Genomic DNA, 19,914 nt, shown 5'->3' with positions numbered 1-19,914 from the left:
AATCCTTGAATACCTAGCTAAGAAGTACCATCTTGTAGTCCCGGACACCTCGGCTGTCATCTACACACCATCACTGCTTATGCTATTGATATGTCACCCTATATGTTAATTTCTTTGTTAAATGCCAGCCTCAAGTTTCTGAGCTTCTTTAATTCCAGTATTTATCTTTATATCTCTGACCTTCAGTACAGCCTGTGGTAGACAGATACACTTCAGTGTGTGTTCAATGAGTAAATAAAGAAATAATTTAAATGCTGCAGTTTATCTATTAAACCCTTGGCTAATACCTTCCATAATACTTCAATCAATTATGCACTAAATGTTTATCCAGCGTTTGGTGTAAGACACTATGCAAGCCACTGTTGTGAATTACAAAACTAAGCAAAGTATGGTAAAGTAGCTGTAGTTTGGGAGAGGAGATGACTAATGTACACATGTCACTGTAGTCAAAATCCAAAGCTCAAAAACCCTACAAATCCCGTAAAAATGTAAGCAAATTTTTATGCAAATTGGCAAAGGACTAGGGAAAAGTAATAGGAAAATGGAAAGGATTTAATCAGATTATTCCAAAGCTATAAAATAAGGTTCATATTTTGATTAAAACTTTTACTACTTTTTACAACCCTTTCAGCTAAAGGAATGTCTTTCTAAATGAATGTCTGGTAAATTTCAAAATATCTTTCTTATAGCTTAAAAGTATAGAGCTGAAGGGATACTACAGATAGTCACTTGCCTTACTTTTTAAAGAAAAAAGCAGAACTCGATCTCAGAGCTCCTTTCTTTCACTCAGTAAATCTTTCCATAATTAAAAACTTCCCGAGATTTTGAAAATTAATTCTATATATTGCTATTTAATTTCTGGTAACTGTAGACACAGTCCCCAGAATGTAGATAGAAAAAACTTGTAAGACAAAAGTTTTCCTGTATCTAGTACCATATAGAATTATTACAAATCCACCTCAAAATTTGCTTTGCTATATTGCTATCTTTTAAGTATTACTGATGGATAAAAATTAAAATGAATTCCAAATTATATGTGACAACTCTGACAATAAAATAACTTTAGTTATATGAAGTATGGATAATGTGTAAGGTTTTATTTGTTTCTCTATAGATTTTTAAGCATTTGACAAATTATAGATTTTTATCAACAGAAGATAATATATAATTTTGTATAATACAATTTTATATAAATTGTACTGGTAAATAAAATAAACATAAACAGAATTCAAAGTTATTTTTTAGTTCCTTCTTTGTAGAAGTCATACTGGTAATTTAAATAAAGAATCTTCTTATACCTTTAATATCTATGCAAGAATTAAGATTAGATAATCCCTTCTCCCTGTTTTATTTAAAAGTTACATTTTGTATTTGAAATGTCTCATTATTTTCCCAGACTTTATAAATTTAGTCTACTCTCTTCACATCAGAGTTTTCTTGCATAAGTAGCATTTGGCAAAACTATGCATTTTACCTCTTTCACTGTGTGTTACACTAAGCAGCTAGGTGGAGAAAAGATCTAATATTACCTTAATGGAACTTTTGGGACTAAAAATCCCTATTTATCTTTCTGCAGATGGTTAGATATTTTAAGTGGTCTTCTGATGAAAAATAGAGAGAAAAACACATCCCCCACTCATCATAAACTGCAACTCAAAATAAACCTTTTGATGCAATCCTCCTACTTTGCTTTAATCTCATTCAGAGGATTATTTAAAATTTGGAAGAAGTTGTTAAAAACTTTTTATAAGTTTGTGGTTTGAGTCACACCAGGCTCAAGCAATATCATTTATAAATCCCACCTAAAGATGAGATGAGATGAGAACCACCAGACAAAACAGAGCGGATAGCCTTCTTTCTCGGAGTTTGACCCAAATGGTGTCTATCTTCAGCATAAATACACAAGTTCTAAAGCCAGGATGCATGACCAGGTACAAGGGAGCATAAATGTTGGCTGAGAGATAATGGTCAAGTGGAAACTTGACAGGTGATGACTTATCACTTATTTGATGTGAAAAATCATCTTTCATATCCTTGAAAGCATTTCTCATCTGTGCTGCCAATGTGTCTGTTTTGGAGAAATCTGGAAGTAAGTTCTACATGCCAGTGATAAGTTCTGTCCATAATTGTGGTCACCAAACTTTGAGTTTCATGGATCAATAACATTTCATTATTGATTCAAATGTATATTTCAAATATACAGAGAATTAGTGTAGAGTTATCAACCTTAACAGGGCAACCAAGCTATTTTTAGCACCTGGGGTGGAGGCTCCACAGAGGCATTCTCAGTGCCTGGGCTAATAGGCTCAAACCAGTTGAGTCATGGCAGCAGGGGAAGAGTGGGGGAGAGAGGGGGAAGAGAAGCAGACGGGCGTTTCTCCTGTGTGCTCTGACTGGGAATCGAACCCTGGACATCCACAGGCCAGGTTAACGCTCTACCACTGAGCCAACCAGCCAGGCCCCTCACAGAGAGTTTTAAAATGACCTTCTTAGGTATACTTGGGAAGGAAAGTGCTGGCTGTGTGTAATACCTGCAATACCTGACTCTTGAACGTCAGTATCTTATCCTCAGGCGAACCTAGGTCTACCCAATTGATATTCTTTCAGCACGTGCAGTGTCGCTGTCAATATCAGATGAGTCCAGACTCATAGGGAACTTGAAGCCAGATAGACACACCGAAGTAACAGAGACTCAGAGTGGTTTTTCTTTTTTTTTTTAAGCATGATTATAAATATTCCCAGCAACACTGTAAAAACAGTTCAGAAATTTACCCTTAGGATTTAAGTCCAAAAATGTCCCTAAGTTGCTGTAGTGTCTCTAAGCTGTTATATTAGTTGAAAAAAGAATAATAACAATGATTACCGCATATTTTAAAAAAAATACACCAAAAGAAAACAAGTTGATGGTATAGAATGATTGAAAAACATTTGAAATAGATAGACAAGACTCCTCTTGTACCGTGTTACTACTGTCTTTCTCTAAGTTTGGAAAGTCTCCCACTCCATTAGTTCAAATTTTAGTTAGCAATATGTAGGGTAGGGTCTGAGTGGAGCTTCTCAAGATGTCAAAATAAGAACCGTGAACACAGCCAAATGGACTCAAAAAGTAGCATAACTAAAATACCACTACAAATTTATGGTCATATACACATAATCATCTGTTGCTTATGAAAGAGCAAATCTTATGTACTTTGTTAGTAAATTGTTGGTGGTTAATTAAATAAATAATTTTTAGATTTTAGAGAAGCATCATGTATAAATTTTAAATATGTGTTAGTGGGAGATCAAAGTACTTCTGAGTCAATGACAGTGGCTATTCCATTTCATGTATAATGTGAATGTCTCAAGAACACTTTGGCAGAAATAGAACCACTTAATGTAACATGCTTTTTGTCCTTCACACATCCTCTGTTAAGAAATAAATTATTGTGCTAAAGAAAGTAGTTTGTGATATTAAATTAACAGCTATCAGTTAAGCACTTCAGTTGGAAATGCCATCTTTGGAGTTATACCCCATATAAATTGTTACTGAAAGTTCAGAAAAATAAATTTTAACTTTGTACAGGAACTAAAAGCAAAATAATCATGAAGTGTGTCAAGACAGAAAGGAACCATAAGCCAAAGAACAGGAAAAAAAAATGTAGATTTTAGAGGGTAAAAACAACATATCCTAGATACATTGGTCCAATTTCCATAGCAAATCAGCTTTGGATTATTTTACATTCTATATATTTTCTCTTATTATTAAAACAATAAATAACATCCAAGAAAAGAAGCAAAACATGTGCCTAAAAAATCCAATTTTATCAAAAGGAAATAAAATCTTGTTATTTTGGAAATGCAAGCAACTATTTGGCCCTAACGAATATACAGTGTTTGCTGCTTACTTGATTGTACCTCACTTAGTCCTCACAGAAGAATTTAGTTGTTTTTTAAAAAAAATTAATGTCCCATTAGTCCTCCCTTACTTTTCTGTGAACAAATGCATGTGGAAGTCCAATGACAAGTTGAAGATTAAATTTAGACAGGCAAATCTGGACTCACATATATGAAAGTCAGTTTCTTCACCCACATAATTAGAACAATGGTCTACATCTCTTAAGGCTGATCTGAAGATCAAATGATGAGATAATATATCTAAATGCTATGGCATATTAAGCATTCAAAAGAATCAGTAGTGGCAAGAAGCAGTAGGAAGAGTTGTGATATCAAAGCACATGAATCAGAAACAAGGGAAAGTAACTGAACTAAATATTTCATGGCATTAGGCACGATAATCCCATTCATCATTCTCACGAATAGGATGGTGTTGCCAATGGTATTCAAACAGTCTATGGAGAAAGACACCTGGCAACTCATCCTCATTAGGCATGTCCTTACTAACAGGATAGGAGTTGTTGAAGTCTGCTAACCAACGCCTCTTCTTTCTTTGAGAGTGATCGGTTGGCTCTGCCATCATTGGCTTCTTTAACTTCCATTTTTCTAAGCTTCCAATATCATCCAACTTCTCTTCTGATCGATATCCTTGCTTCTTGTCCCTTAGATATGTTAACACTTTCCAATGTTTTAATGTGTTATAGTCTCACAGACTCAAAGGTCATTCCCTTTCTTCCTGTGACATGAGAGGATCAATTAAGAAATTGATCTTACACTTTCTAGAGGGCAACCATTTTCCCCATTGAAAGGGACATCACCAAGAATAGTAAAGCAAGAATATCTGCAAAATACAATCATCTTTACTTTTCACATTTTTATGTTAGTGTAGTAGGAACCCCAATTTGAACTTCAATTGTGTTAAACCTAGGATTTAACATGCCCGGGCATATCTGGAAGACTAGAGTCAGGTCAACCTGGTAGGGTTCTATTTAAATGATGGGCAGGAAGGTTTCCTGAAATATGCTCATCTTTAAGAAAGGCATACTCAAAACAAACGTGTTTAGTGAAAGAACACAGAGTGGGTTGTGGAAGTGATTCCAAACACAAGAAAGTTTCTGTCCTCTCTTCATCAGAACAAGTCTACTTATGCTTAAACTCTAGGGAAAGGTACTGCAATAAAAGAGTGACTAAAACCTGAAAGAGCAATTTATTACTATCCATTAAGAATGAAAGCACTGTTAGCCAATACCGCTTTATCATTTCTGCAAGATGGTAGCTCGGTTTGGAGTGTCAGAATGAAGCCCTCAGTGAACTGAGGGCAGCTAGAACGACAACAGCCAGACTTCACGGAAAGGCCTTGCAGGCGGGGCCCTGAGACAGAGCCTCTCAGCAGAATTAATCACAACAAAGAGGAAGACCCATCCAGAAAAAAATTAAAACATCCCTGAAATTTCCCCATAGAGCATCCCCAAAGGAATCTCAACACTGCTTGGGGGAAGAATTGAAACTGTTTGGGATTCCTGTGCAGGAAGGTTAGGATGTCAGTGAGACTCTGTTTTTTTCCTGCTATGGTAACCTTGTTTTTACTTCCAGGCTCTTGTAAAACAGGTAAATATGGGTTATATTAACATATATTTCAAACAGCTTTAAACATTCAATTCAGCTTTTAAAAAAACATTCTCTGTCCTTCATTTAAAAAACAAGCAAACAAACAAATATCTTTCCTTTGAGCATAGAGAAGGAATTTTTTTTTTTTGAAGTTCAGATGCATTTTATTTTTAGACAACTTACATGACATATATTTTTTTAAGAAAAACAATGACTCTGCTCCAAATAAATTAAGGTCAAAATAAATGAAGAACTCAAGATAATGTCAGTGCCATCTGTCCTTGTCCTGGGTGTGGAGGAAAAGCAGCAGCCAGTTGTGATGACAGGTGAGAGACCCAAATTGCCAAATTTGTTCACATTTATCCATTTCTAAACTGCCCTTACAGAAAATCAGACCCAGGGTCACACCCCCCCAGGCAGTCCAGCCGAGCCCCCGTGCCAGGCAGACTCACGTTTTCACCAGAAGGGAACTGTCAATTTTGAGATTAGCGAAGATATGCATGATTTGTTCCGAAGCTCCCGCCGTGAAAGGTTTTATACTCTTGCTGGTCTCTGTTCCTCAAGTGTCCCTTTGATTGATTTCAAGTCATCTTTCATGTACATCTGGCAGGCTTCTCTTGTGAACCTGATCTCTTACCATTGATGGCTCGTGACAAATATCAAACACCAGTGATGACTGTGCATTTCACCCCTTCGCCCTCGGGGCCTGCGGCGGAAGCACTTCCCTCCAGGAGCGAGGAGCGAGTCCTCAGTGTCACCTTCTGTCCTAGTGACCATCTTCCCCTCCACCTGCAGGCGCCGCCAGTCTGCGCCGTGCCGGATCTTGTAGATAGGGGAGAACATCGCCTCGTGGCTTGTGAGGTCCTGGCAGATGATCTTGATGGCGCCTGGAGGGACACGACAACAGGCTGGTTAGCAGGAACCTGCAGCGGCCCTCCAGGGGCCGGAGGAGCTGGCGGAAAAGGGGAAGGAATTTTCTTACTTGTTCTGCCATGGGGGAATATTTTACAGTCCAACCAACACAGCACATTCAAAGCTTCGAATGCCATCGTCCACTCTTTCCAACTACCATTTTCATATATATTATTAAATCAGGCGGTGGTTGTTAAGAGCTTGGACACTGGAAATAAAACGAGTTCGAAATGGCAGCTGAAACACCGCTTCGTGACCCTGACCAAATTCTCTAACTGCTTGTGACACTGTCCTTGTTGGTCAAGTAAGTCATTGTTAACTGCCTCACAGTGGTGGTGTGCGGATTAAAATGAATGATACATTTAAGGTACTTAGAACAATGCCAGGTGCCCACTAAGCTTAGATGAGTAAAAATTAGTTAATGAACGATTAAATGTCTATTCATCCCACACATGTTAACTGAGTGCATGTATGGACATGATAACTGCTCCTCATATTGGGAGGAGGGCAGGAACAAAATATTATACAAACAGTTACCTTCTTTAAGGAGCTTAAATTCTAAATGCAATCTAAACCAGCATCAATGGACAAATGCTCTAGGGACCCTAATTAAATATGTTTATAGTATCAGTTATTCAGGGTGCATAGTTTATCCTGTTACATAAAACACTAGCAATGGTGAGAAATTTTGCCTACATTTTGAATTCTTTTTTAAAAATGAGTATTATAAATTTAAAATAGTGAGTCATAAGTTTTCAACATTATCTCTTGTAAGGAATATATGCCTGTTTAATTGAAATAATTTAATTAGCATGTATAATATGTAAATATATGTAAATGTACCTCAAGACACAGTGAAATAAGACTTAGTGAAAACATGGTGGTACCACTTTGGAAACTGAATAAAATGACAACTGCCTGTGCTCTGACTCTGACTGTGTTAATAATAAATTTTAGCTTTGGAAAATATAAATAATCTTAGCTCTGTGCTAACATAATATATTGTATCTAAAAATAGCTCTGTGTGGAGATATCTTTTTCTGCAGGATAGATTTCATACAGAAGGTATGAGCTTGATGTGGTTAGATAAAAATCTGTGAATTTTCAACATTCAGATACACTTAAAAGCTTCAAAAATAATGTGTTTTGAAGCATGAATGGCCCATAGTAAGATAATTTTTAGTGTCTTACTCCATAACTACCAACACCTTATTTACATTGTGAAATCCCATATATTCAGAGACCAGAAAACTGATAAATCATGTGGAAAGAATCATTGGAGCAATTATTTTCTACTTGGGGTAGGTTAGAGCCTTATTTTCTTAAACTTTTTTAGACAATTTTGACAAATACAGTTTTATTAAAAAGTGTATCTACTTAATATCAAATATGAAAAATACTCATTGGAAGACTATTTCTGTTTGCAAGCCTGTAGTCTGAAGGCATCATCCATTGTTTATCTGGTATCCTTCATTTTAAAGCAGAAGGTTTGCTCTCCAGGAGAATTTATATGGTTCCGGTTAGGGAGGACAATGGAAACTATAGAACTCTGTGTTTCCTTTGTCAAGAACTCAAGAGATAAATTTAAGACTTAGTTGCAATAGTAAACCTTACAGCAGGCATCCATTTCCTCTTTCTGTTTAAATAAGTTCTTTTGTTTTCCTTTCAATTGTCCTCCTTACTGTGTGTTTGAATATTCAAAGCAGTATCAAATCCATGTCGGAAAAAATTGAGCTTGGGAATTGTACATAAACAGCTGATAGTAGTCAGTTAAAATTCTTCCCCCAAATCACATAATCAGGTGTTTTAACATACGGGTCAGTCCCACCATGGCACTTAGCTCAAACAAACATGGTGTGGATAGTGTCTGAGAGCCATGATCTGTTCCCTGTGTGCAACTACACAATAGAAAACCTTCGAGGAAAGAATTAATCTCTGCAATATATGGGTATAACTTGAATTCAAGAACTACTGTTAAAAAAAAAGTTTATTTTGTTTCCACTGAAACAATTAAAAGAAACTTTAAAATGAAAAGTAATATCCAAGGTTGGCTAGGATGCAAAGTAACAGGACATCGGCATACATCTGGTAAGAGTGTCAATAAGTACAACCTTTCCAACAGTAGCATGCCTACTGGTCAGCAACAAAGGCTTGGAGTAAGGAAGACCTACGTCCCAGTTCTGGTTTTCATACTTACTGGTCATGTGATCTTAGCCAATTTCTTAAGTCCTTTAGGCCTCATTTTTTTAAACCACCTTTAAAATGGGTATAATGATAAAATTAAACGTGTAATGTTATAGTAATAATTCAGATACATACCGCGCCTAACACAGTATAAGCATTCATGTGTTTGCTTTTATTATGATACTTATTTTTAATATTGTGATTTGCCAAAATATACAAGAGCCTTCAAATGAAGCATTAGATTCTGATCCAGAAATTCCACTTTTAGGAATTCAGCCTAAGGAAATAGTTCAGGACACCCACAATGATTTAGCTGCCGGGACCCTGCAGATTCCGGGGTGATAATTCTGAACTTCAGTTGTGTATGCTGAATCTTGCACACTAAGCCTGTGTTGAGTTCACTCCAGGTCTACCTGCTGCTGCTAATCAACCATTCTGTGATTCTTTCAAAGTAAAACAAAGAATTTAAAACGTTGATTTTTGGATGAGGATGATACTACATGGAAGAGAAATCTTAAAATTTCTGGGGGAAATTTTAGAAAATAATCTTCCACGTGAACGTTTCCTTGAAGCTTTAAGTTTGGGTTTTTAACTTTTATCCCTTGCCTCCTATAAGAAAGACTTTTAGTTGGGCAATCCCTGATTAATTATAAGATTAGTCCTCGGGCAGTGTTTACTTGATATGATTCCCTACACCCTCTGTATTAAAATCCACTGGTTGGTTGGATAAACATGCAGATGCCAGTGTCCACCCCAGGCCCGCCAAGTCAGAATCCCCGACAAGGGCTTGAAAAGCTGCACGTTTGAGAAGCAGAGTCCTCGGAGATGAGGAGCGCCAGTCCGTCTAGGGGAGCAGTAACACATCGTCCCCAGTGGGGGTGAGAAGACTCAAGGTCATGACCTGTCCCAACATTATTTGAGAAGTCAAGCATAAAAATACATGACCTTTAAAGGAAAATGGAAGAATACAGTTCTTCATTGAACTTTTCTGACTTACATCTCAAATATTGCCACGAATGCCCACATCTTCTTCTGCCCATGGATATTTACCGGGTTCTATCTGTGGGTTTTCCTTCCTAGTTTCATCTGTAAAGAATGTACATGTAAGCATTCCATTCTTCGAGGGCAGCCTCCTATGAACTCTGATATCCCTAACAAAAAATCACAGCTGTCTAGCCTGTGCTGGCAAAGCATTTCATTTTCCTCTCTCCACTCTCTTTGCTGGTGTAAGCCTTAAATTTCTCGTCACAGATGAATGCAGCTGAAAGATTGGCTTTCGAAAGGCAAATATGGTCCGCTCAATGGCAACCATTTTCTAGAGCAAGGGGAATTCCCTCTGCATTTGGCTACAGTGTACCTTTTTTCTCATTTAGCTTGTTTGAGATGACAATGAAAACTCAGAGAATTCATTTTTAACTTTTATACCACTTTTCCAAGCAATTTGATTTAAAAAAAAAAATGAGAGCAACATCTTAGCATCCCAGCCTTTATGATTATGGACTCATGGTCCTATTAGTAAGAGGCCCATGTTATTAAGTGGACCATGTTTCAGTCTCGAATATATGTCACGGAAGTCAGGTGTCTGAAGATGACAGTGGCTCAAGGAAATGGCTGACGCATGGGAAAGTGGGGGTAATAGTTACAGTTGATATGAAAATTTTTAATTGGCTAATTGTGTAATCAATTTATATATGCCAAATGTATATATGTATACATCTTTGTATATACATGAGGATATGCATACATATTATACTATAAACTTATTAGGCATATATGTTAAAAAGCATTTACATTAATGAGAAAAATTAAAATAAAACGAGAATTTTAAAGGATTTTTTTCTCTGTTCCAATTTCCAAAATCTGAGTCCAGTACAGTATGTGACATCTGAGACCATGTGTTTCTTATTTATCTTAGTAAACCTGGCACCAACTAGATCTAGCCATCCCATTCTGTCTCTTGTTCTCCCCACTCACATACATAAATACACAAATCCTTCACATGTAACCAGGCCAAATCGTCTTTAGATAGATAGATAGATGATAAATAGAGAGATAGATTTTTAAAGAAAGAGAAACATGCATTTGTTGTTCCACTTAGTTGTGCATTCATTGGTTGCTTCTTGTATGTACCCTGAGCAGGGACCAACCAACTCACAACCTTGGCTAATTGGGAAGATGCTTTAACCAACTGACCTACCTGGACAGGTCCCAGGACACATCTTCTGATGTTAATTTTTGAAAACTGGGATTTTCCCTCTTTACTATAAGCTGTCATTTCTAGGTGGCCCAATGGATAAAATTCTTCATGCTTTATAAAGGGCTGTAAGTTCCTGTCCACCGTCTACACAGACTCTCTCTCTACAACCGGGGCATCCTCGGAGTGGTGGTCCATCCAGTCTTCTAGCCTGCAAGTCTGAGAAAGCCGGGCCAGGAGCCCAGGGATTAGAAAGAGGAAACATACACCAAGAGAAAGATTGTTTTGGCATCTGGGAATCTTGAGGCAGAAAAATGGGGTTGGGGTGGGAAAGGGATCAGAGTAAAGAAGGAAGAAGGGACAATTTATAAGGATAGCTTGAAAATAGAGCCAAGACTGGCAGACAGGTCCAGAGCTCTTAGGTCACCCTCTTCGGGGCGTGGGGAGGCTGGTGAGGAACACCATCCTTACCCAATCCCCTGAGCACTCTTGGAAAGATTGTTTTCAAAGTCTCCACTCTCCCAATAAGCTGCAGTTCTCATTTACAAATTTAAAATAAAGTCAATCTTATTGTTCAATTCAAATGTTAAGGTTTTTTTTTTTAAAGCCTAGAAAACAACACTGCAGCACAAACACATATCCACAAAGAGTAAATAACTAGTATTAGAGCTTTTCTTACTGTAATTGAGAGAAGTTTCTGTAGCTACTCATGAAATAGGAGCTGAAATAAGAGCAGGGCACAGAGGTGAAGAAATAAAGAGGGCAGGTTTTTCAGAGGACCTGCCTCTCCCCTTGCTGATGGAATTGAAGATATGCAGATGTACTTTCGGTCCTTAGTATCCTACAGGGTTGGGAACGGAGCATGTTGGCCTGAATTCTGCCCAAATTGGCTTAGGCGTGGCTGAGTCCTCTGCCCTGCTAGGTTAGTACCGCCTGAGATCTCCTGCAAGGACGCTCATCTCTCTTCACACAGAACAAGACGCTGTTAAGTTATTCATTTGGAAACTGTCTCTCACAGCTCTGTCCTTCCTTTGGAGTTGATTTCCCAAATTATCTCTGTTCCCTCGGCCACCTGCTTTAACGTATCCTCAGTGCAAAAACAAGAGTTCTCTCCTGAGCTTCTCCCTCCACCCACTGTGTACCACAATCTCATCTATTCTTGCGGCTTTGGTTCTGGTCTTTCTATCCGTACACACAAACATCCAGGCTGAGTCTTCTTGGAGCTCTCTGGAGTGCTAGACCCCAATCTCGAACTGTGCACGAGATGGGTCCTCTTGAATATTCAGCAGACACCACAAACACCAGTGTCTAAGATGAAACTGGTCATTGTTTTCCCCTCAGCTGGGCGCCCTCAGCCCTGACGCCGCTGCTGGTTCCCTGAGTCAGTAAGCGAGGCATGGCCCCAGGCCTTCCACTCTCATTCTCAGGACTCGCCTCTCCCTCCCACACGCCCGCCTCAAAGCCATTGCTTAGTCTTGTCATCCTAAAGAATTCTACAACTCTCCCTGCTCCTGCTTCTAACCCAGACCAGCCTAACCTTACTTCTGTCCTCTGTTAAGGAAAAATGGTGTTTTTACATTTCCTTCTGTTCTCTTTAGCACCCATTGAAAAAATCCAGAGTGTTCTAAACACACAAATTCATGAAGCCAATTCTCCATCGGAGTATGATAGTACTCGCGAGTGATCGTGGTCTTTGTTTAGCCGTCTAGCCTTAACAGAAAGTTAGGCTCCTCTCCTTCTATCAGCATTAATTCAACTTATTTTTATTTTAACTCTTTAAGGTACCAATCTCCAACTCTTCTCAGTATTTGGCTTCATTCCAGGTGTTTCTTCAGCTTGAACTGGACTTGGCCCTACCTTTGCTTTGGCTGGGCCACTTCTTAATATGACTGTCCACATTAAATCTTGTTTTCCATTTTGTATTTAAATTTATTGGGGTAACATTGATTAATAACATTATAAAAGTCTCAGGTGTACAGTTTCATTACACTGTGTGCTCACTACCCAAGGTCTGGTCTTCCCCCACCACCGACTAGTTCGCTCCCATTACCCTCTTCATCTGCACCCACCACAAAAGATGAAATGTTGCCATTTGTGAAAACATGGATGGATCTTGAAGGCATCATGCTAACTATAATATTACTTTTTAAGATTGGTCTTCCTGCCCTGGCCGGTTGGCTCAGTGGTAGAGCGTCGGCCTGGTGTGCAGAAGTCCCGGGTTTGATTCCCGGCCAGGGCACACAGGAGAAGCGCCCATCTGCTTCTCCACCCCTCCCCCTCTTCTTCCTCTCTGTCTCTCTTTTCCCCTCCCGCAGCCGAGGCTCCATTGAAGCAAAGATGGCCCGGGTGCTGGGGATGGCTCCTTGGCCTCTGCCCCAGGCGCTAGAGTGGCTCTGGTCCCGACAGAGTGACCCCCCGGAGGGGCAGAGCATCGCCCCCCCCTCCCCCCGTGGGTGTGCTGGGTGGATCCCAGTCGGGCGCATGCGGGAGTCTGTCTGACTGTCTCTCCCGTTTCCAGCTTTAGAGAAATACAAAAAAAAAAAAAAAAGATTGGTCTTCCAGCAGCCTTCAAGCTAGTTAAATTCCTGTGGCAAACATGGTTAGCTTCCTAGGCCCAATTAACTCCACCCAACTTTTATAATAACAGGGCCTAGGCTGTGCTCAGTGCAACAATGTAACAGCTAAAATACTCACTTTCTGGCTAGGAGTGATCATGTGACTTAGTTCTGACCAATAAGGGTTCATCAGAAATCACTGGTGGGGCTTATCAAAAAAAAATAGTTTTAAAGAGAAAGATTTAATTAACATGTGTCACTCCCTTTTATACTGTGCCTTTGTCTTTTCCTCTCTTTTATGCTTGGTCTCAGGAGTAATGTCTGGATGTTAGGTAAAACCAGCATTACAGAGTGTTGGTCAAATAAGTTTGTAAATATGATATATTGTATATGTTTACTCACTTATAGTTTGCATTGGGTGTGGGGGACAGACTGTAAGCAGGCAGGGTCATTGTAGCCTAAGGCTTAGTTTTAAGACTCACCCTAAGTGACTTTGTATCAGAGACTTCCTTGTTTGTATATTGAATTAAAAGTTTTGATTTCTACACTATAAAATGGGGCAGAGGAGCCTATGCTGGAGGAGAGCAGAGAAAGGCCATGTGGAGGAGAGGAGAAGCAGCCAAGATGGTGAAGTGCAGAAGGAGAAGCCAGTTTGTGCAGAGAGAAGGAGATTGGGAACAGAGGTGAATAAGGCTGGTGAGGTAGAAACCCTTGAATCTAGGAAACTTGGATAAGTCAGTGGCTTTGGGAGCCCTGAATGGAAAGGGAAGTGTTTTCCCACTGTGTGTATTTCTTGCCCGCCAGGTGCAAGCTATGATTAAAGCTAATGGCCCACCACCAGTTCTTGGCTCCGTTGTTTCATTACTGTCTGTCCAAATCAAATGCGAACCTGCACTGGCCAGGTGGCTATGATGGTGGCCATGGCTACTGGCTTTACACTGGCCGTGGCTACTGGCTTTACACAGAACCGTGAGGAAAAAACTCATGTTATGATGATGAAACAAAGAGGTGAAAGGAATTTGAGTTTTAAAAAATTTATCTCTGTTTTCTAATATACTGGGATGGAAAACTTTTTAGATTTTTAAGCTTACTGTCTTGCTCATTGCTATGTGTTTCATACAATGACCTGAATAAGTGAATACAAAAAAAAGGAGGATGTGACAGTCCCTAGGACCAGTGGGCATGATCTTCTCCAAAGCTAAATCTCTTCATTCCTTTTAAAGGTTTAAACTTATAAAGGCTCTGTGGACACCTAAAAATAAATAGATACGTGTATCGAAATTTCCTCATTGATCATTCGTCTGATTTAAAACCCTAAAAGCTTGGTTAAAATGCAGACATTCTATGGGTAGGGAAACAAGTTGGATCATTAAGATTAAAGCTCAGATGAGTTTATCGGGTAATCTGTAATTTGCTTCCCTATACCTTGGGAGAATAGGACCAGGACCCCAGATAAATGTTCATTGGTGCGGGCGGGGGGGGGGGGGGGGGGGGAGGGGGGGGAGGAAGCAAACTGGAGATAAGGAAAGAGGATGTCAAAATGCAGCCTGCAATTTAGGAAGTGCGCCTGGGTCAATTTCTGTTTTGGCCAGAAGGAGAGATGGTTCTTTATTTTACACAGGACACCTTTCCAAGGATCTTCAGGTCAAGTTTTTTATCTGCTTTACATTTGAAACATTTGTTGTACTGACACAGGAGCCAAAGCAGTAGTATCGTTTTCACTAACAGAAATACAGCTTTATATTACATTAGAAACTGCTATAGAACAGTGATTCAGAGGAGTGGCTAGAACTGTTGGTGGAAATGACAATGTCCTTTCTGTTGCGCTTGCCAAGGTAGAGTACAACCCGTGAAAATGGCAATGACTGCCTCCCAGGTAGCGGCTTCATCCGGTACCATGTTTAAGTGCATAATGCTATATATGAGAGGAAAAGGTAAAAACAGTAAAACTGGTGTCTTCTGAGAGATGTTACTTAGCATGTGACTTTAATTAAGAGGAGAAAAGACCAAAGTTAGTTATCACAAAGTTCATTCTTAACATCTAAGCAAAGAAAATGAATACTTATTGAACTTCCTTTCAAACACATGTCACTGCAAAGACAGATGAGTAACAAGGACACAGAATGCACAGAAGAAAAAATAAACAAGTATAGAGTTTGTTAGTCTTGGATAGTAGGGCAAGTTTTTTTTTTTAATTCAAAATACATAAAGAGGAAAGAATATTTTGATCCAAGAACTAAAAAAGTACAATGTAATAAAAATAAATCGGAGAGTCGACAGTTGACACATTGCCACTTTTAGGCATCACACATGAGCCAAAGTAAATAAAATATAGGTTAATTGAGATTACAATTTTTTGAAGATACTTCTGTTTGGATTTAATAAATGAGCAATCTCTGTACGTAGCTAATTAAATTAAAATGACACTCTTTTTCTTTTTTATTTGCTCTTTTTAATGAAAGGAATTTCACTAATGTTGTTCATTTCCTGAGTAACTACAGCAGTTATCTTCCCACTGTGGTTGGTGACTCAAAAAGGACATGTAGAGACGAAGCCCTCGCTCAACAATGGAAGCAGTGTGAGCAGGAAAGGGGACAGGCTTAGACAAGACAAGCTGGGGTACAGCATTTCTGGGTTTGGGAGGAAAATAAACGATTTGGATTGAGTGAGAAAAGAGATTGAAAATGTACTGAAAGACAATTGGAAGGCCAAATAGAAATGTGATAAATACTTGTCCTTTGGGATGAAAAAACTTATTTCCATGGGGCGGGGGGTGGGGGGTGGGGGGGTGCGGTTCAGAATGCAGCCCCTGCAAGCTGCACTAGGTGTTAAAGCCCGCTGGGAAGCCAACTCTGAGACTCCTTCCTGTGCTCTGCCCTCAAAGCACTTGAAGAAAGTGAGTAAAACGCCCTGAGGCCTGGAGAGCAGATGTGTGACCACATTCTCATCACAAGAAAGACAAGAGAAGAAAGTCTTTCTAAAATTTGTTTGCGAAATATTTCTATCTTACCATCCTAAATATGCATGGTTTACGTTGACTTCAAAGGGGGAGCTCTGCAGCTCGAGGTTAGACTGACTGATTGAGTCATTCACGATTTAGCAGTTGACAAATTGCCTTCATATGCATTGCCAGGGCTTGGGCTTGATGTCAGATTTATCTGGATGGGTAGAAAATATTGAAAGGCCTAATTCAGGAAACATTCCAGCCTAGGAAATGCGCTCTTTTTATTTTTTATTTTTTTAACAGAAACTGCAATGAAAAGACTGATGATGCATATAGTATAAGTTTCTAATTCTAGCAAGAGAGTACAGGCTCACCTATCGTCACTCTGAGTGAGTCACCTCAGGTGGACATTGGACACACACGCAGGCATTGAGGGAAGTAAAAAGGGTTTACCAGATGAACGCTCTCTGCCGTCAGGGAACAAGCTGCCTTCTCTACTTCCTCAAATTTTTCCAAGGCCTACACTTGGCCCAAAGGGGGAGACCCAAGCCCCCCTTATTGAGCGCGAGGCCTCTTCTCCATTGGCCACGCCAGGCAAATCTTTCTCTTCTGCAGTAAGCCTGGTCCGAAAGTTCACAAAAACTGAGGCAGGGCAGCAGGGTGACTGAAGCAATTTCTACTTCCTTCCCTACATCACCGTCCCTGAGGAGAGCCACAGGCGCGTGAGAGGATGAGGTCAGGTGGTTTCTGACCGGACATACCTCTTAACCAATGGCACGAGTACAGCAGAAGCATCCTAATTGTTAGACTTGGCCATGGGGCAACTCCAGCTTCTGTGAGCAACTGTTGGTCATTCCCTGGTAATTCTGACTCAGGACTTCATGGCTACTTTTATCGCAACATTTAATGAGTTGAAGTAAAATGATTTATTTACACATCCATCTCATTTTTCTCTGATGAAACAGCTTATCATCTTGATACTGTCTTATCAAGATTGTGTCTTTTCTCCCTCAGGTCAACTCACTTACCCCAAACCTGTAAGCGCCTAGCACTGGGGCGGTTACTAGGCAGGACGTGGAGCTCCGGAGCAAAGAAACAGACACAGCCAGCAGAAGAGGAAGAGTCTTCAACGAGTCTAGCGAGAGGGACCTGGGTGGTTTGCGGCCAAGTCCTGCTCACCCAGAGAGTGAGCGCCCGAGTGCTCGGGTCTGTCGTTTTGCTTGCAACACGGGAGGGTGACTCTCAGCGTTGTTTAAGGAAACTATTGCTCCTTGCTTTCCAAAAAGATGTAGCACACATCTAGACACCAGGGACCTAGAGAAACATGATGCGGAGGTGCTGCTGCTCAGAGGAGAAGCCAGAATCGAGCGCCAGGGCAGTGAACCAGGGATGGGCTGGGAAGCCTGCAGGGGGTGGGGTTCCTAGAACCCAAGGAGCAGGGTGTGAGGCGCCCACACTCATGTCCTGCGGGGAAGTGAGCACAGAAAAAGTCAACACCGCACACTCCCTCTGGGTAGGTTTCTGACTGTGTTCGCCTTACTTCCTCGAACATCCTTTCATTTTAATTGTAACAACTGTTACACCAACGTTTGCCCACACCTGACCTTAACAAGCTGTTTGTTCCAAAGGCAGAACCGCTGGGCAAGGAAAGCCCCCATCCGCCTGCTCTTCCTCAGCTGTGCTTTCGCTGCTGCTAGCTAGTCTGAGGGGTAAATCCTAGAGCAGCGGCAGGGAGAATAATGGAGAGGCTTCCTGAGACAATCCCAGGGGAGGTTCTAGAAAATCCCAAGGCCGGTACAGAAAACCAGAAAAACGCTATGGAGTGGAGGTGGGTCCGCACAGGAGCAACATCACCTGGGCCCAAGGAGCACGTGGGGATCTACCAGTGACAGTCCCGATGGCTACATGAAGGACAGTCTCCTGTGTGTCCCTCAGGGGAGAATGACTAAGGTGGGTGGGGTGACACCGCGTGTGGGAGAGCCCTGTTCCCACTGCCATTTGAGAAGCTTACTTGGAAATCAGTAGTCATTCACCTCACCTGAGAACAAGGATTAAACACAGTTCATTTTGTTAGAAAAATAAAATACTTGAAATTCTAAGGAGGACAATAATACATTTTTTTCTCACTTTGGGATATATGAATTTATAAGTTGTTTTGCATGGAAAATAAAAAAAAAAACGAGTAGTGAAGAAAAGTAGTAAAGTTCTCAGTCTTCAATAAGATTGTTCTGCATTTAATTTCGCAACCCCTTAGCAGAGATCAGAATGCCTTGTTTATTCTAGTTTGTCTAACTCTTATTCATCTCTGGAGAATGCTAATGGCTATGTTTTTGTATGTTATTTCCCCCCTGCTGGAAATTGTCTTCTAATATTCTTCTTAAAATTCTCTTATTCTAATCAACCTCCCGAAGAATTTACTGTCTGAACAGAGGTGTTCTTGTTTTGATTTATACAAATCACTGAGTGATATCAACAAATGCTTGGCTGATGATTTCACTTGCTCAAATTTGCCTGGAGATAATGAACACCTTCCACCTAATGTTCTGCTGTGGCATTTACAAGTGCATTTAATCTTTCTTTTCTTTTTTAAGATGAGGAAAATCACTTTATTTTCTATGTGTTTACCTAAGGTATTTTAGGTGCTTGGATATTTGAGAGCTAGCCCACGGTGTCCACTCTTTTCCCTTATTCTCCTGTGATCGGCAAACTCATTAGTCAACAGAGCCAAATATCAACAGCACAATGACTGAAATGTCTTTTGAGAGCCAAATTTTTTAAACTTAAACTATATAGGTAGGGACATTCCTTATCAAGGTAGCGCCCGCACGTGGTATTTTGTGGAAGAGTCACATTCAAGGGGCCAATGAACCGCGTGTGGCTCGCAAGCTGCAGTTTGCTGACCAGGGCTAGGCTTATATGTGGTCACTGTGAATCTCTTTTTCTGTAGTTATTGTTATTGTTCTAGTCGTTTCCATTATAAATTTATTTTCTATTGAGTTTATCGGGGTGACAGTGAGTCACAAAACTCAATGGGTCTTAAGGGTACAACTCAACAAGCCAACTTCTGCACCCCTCATTGTGCGGCCATCGCCCCAAGCAAAGTCTCTATTCGTCTCCTTTTACCCCATCCCCCCTTTGCAGTTTGAAATCTTAAGCATTATAAATAACATGAACTATGAAATAAAAAATAAAATCTCATATAACCCTGCTTTATTATGATCAGCTGTTTAGTATTATGTAGGCCGACCATTTGAATGTTTCACCTAAATTTTCAGGTAACATTTTAGTTCTAGGTTTGTTCTTGTTATGGTTGTCTAGCAGATTCCTGATGAGCAAGTTTCGTGTACAAATTCACTCTGGTAATTATTTTAGGAGAGAAGAAAAACCTTAACACGTTATTCCTGCTTATAAAAAGCTTTAAATATATTTGGAGACAGAAGATTCTAATAATAAATAATCATAACAAATAATGTTTATAAAATGTTTAATAATTTACCAAACTCTACCATACCCATGGTCTAATACCATGCTCCTCTGAGCAGTCCTGATAGAATAGACATTCTCTCCAGTTTAGAGTCAGGAAAAAGGCCCCGTAAGTCAAGCAGAGTCTTCACTTTATGCAGCGAGCAATGGGGAGCTAC

The sequence above is a fragment of the Saccopteryx bilineata genome, chromosome 6 (genome assembly GCF_036850765.1).
Source record: "Saccopteryx bilineata isolate mSacBil1 chromosome 6, mSacBil1_pri_phased_curated, whole genome shotgun sequence".
In the NCBI taxonomy this organism is placed as follows: Eukaryota; Metazoa; Chordata; class Mammalia; order Chiroptera; family Emballonuridae; genus Saccopteryx; species Saccopteryx bilineata.
Note: the sequence above shows the minus strand (reverse complement) of the source record.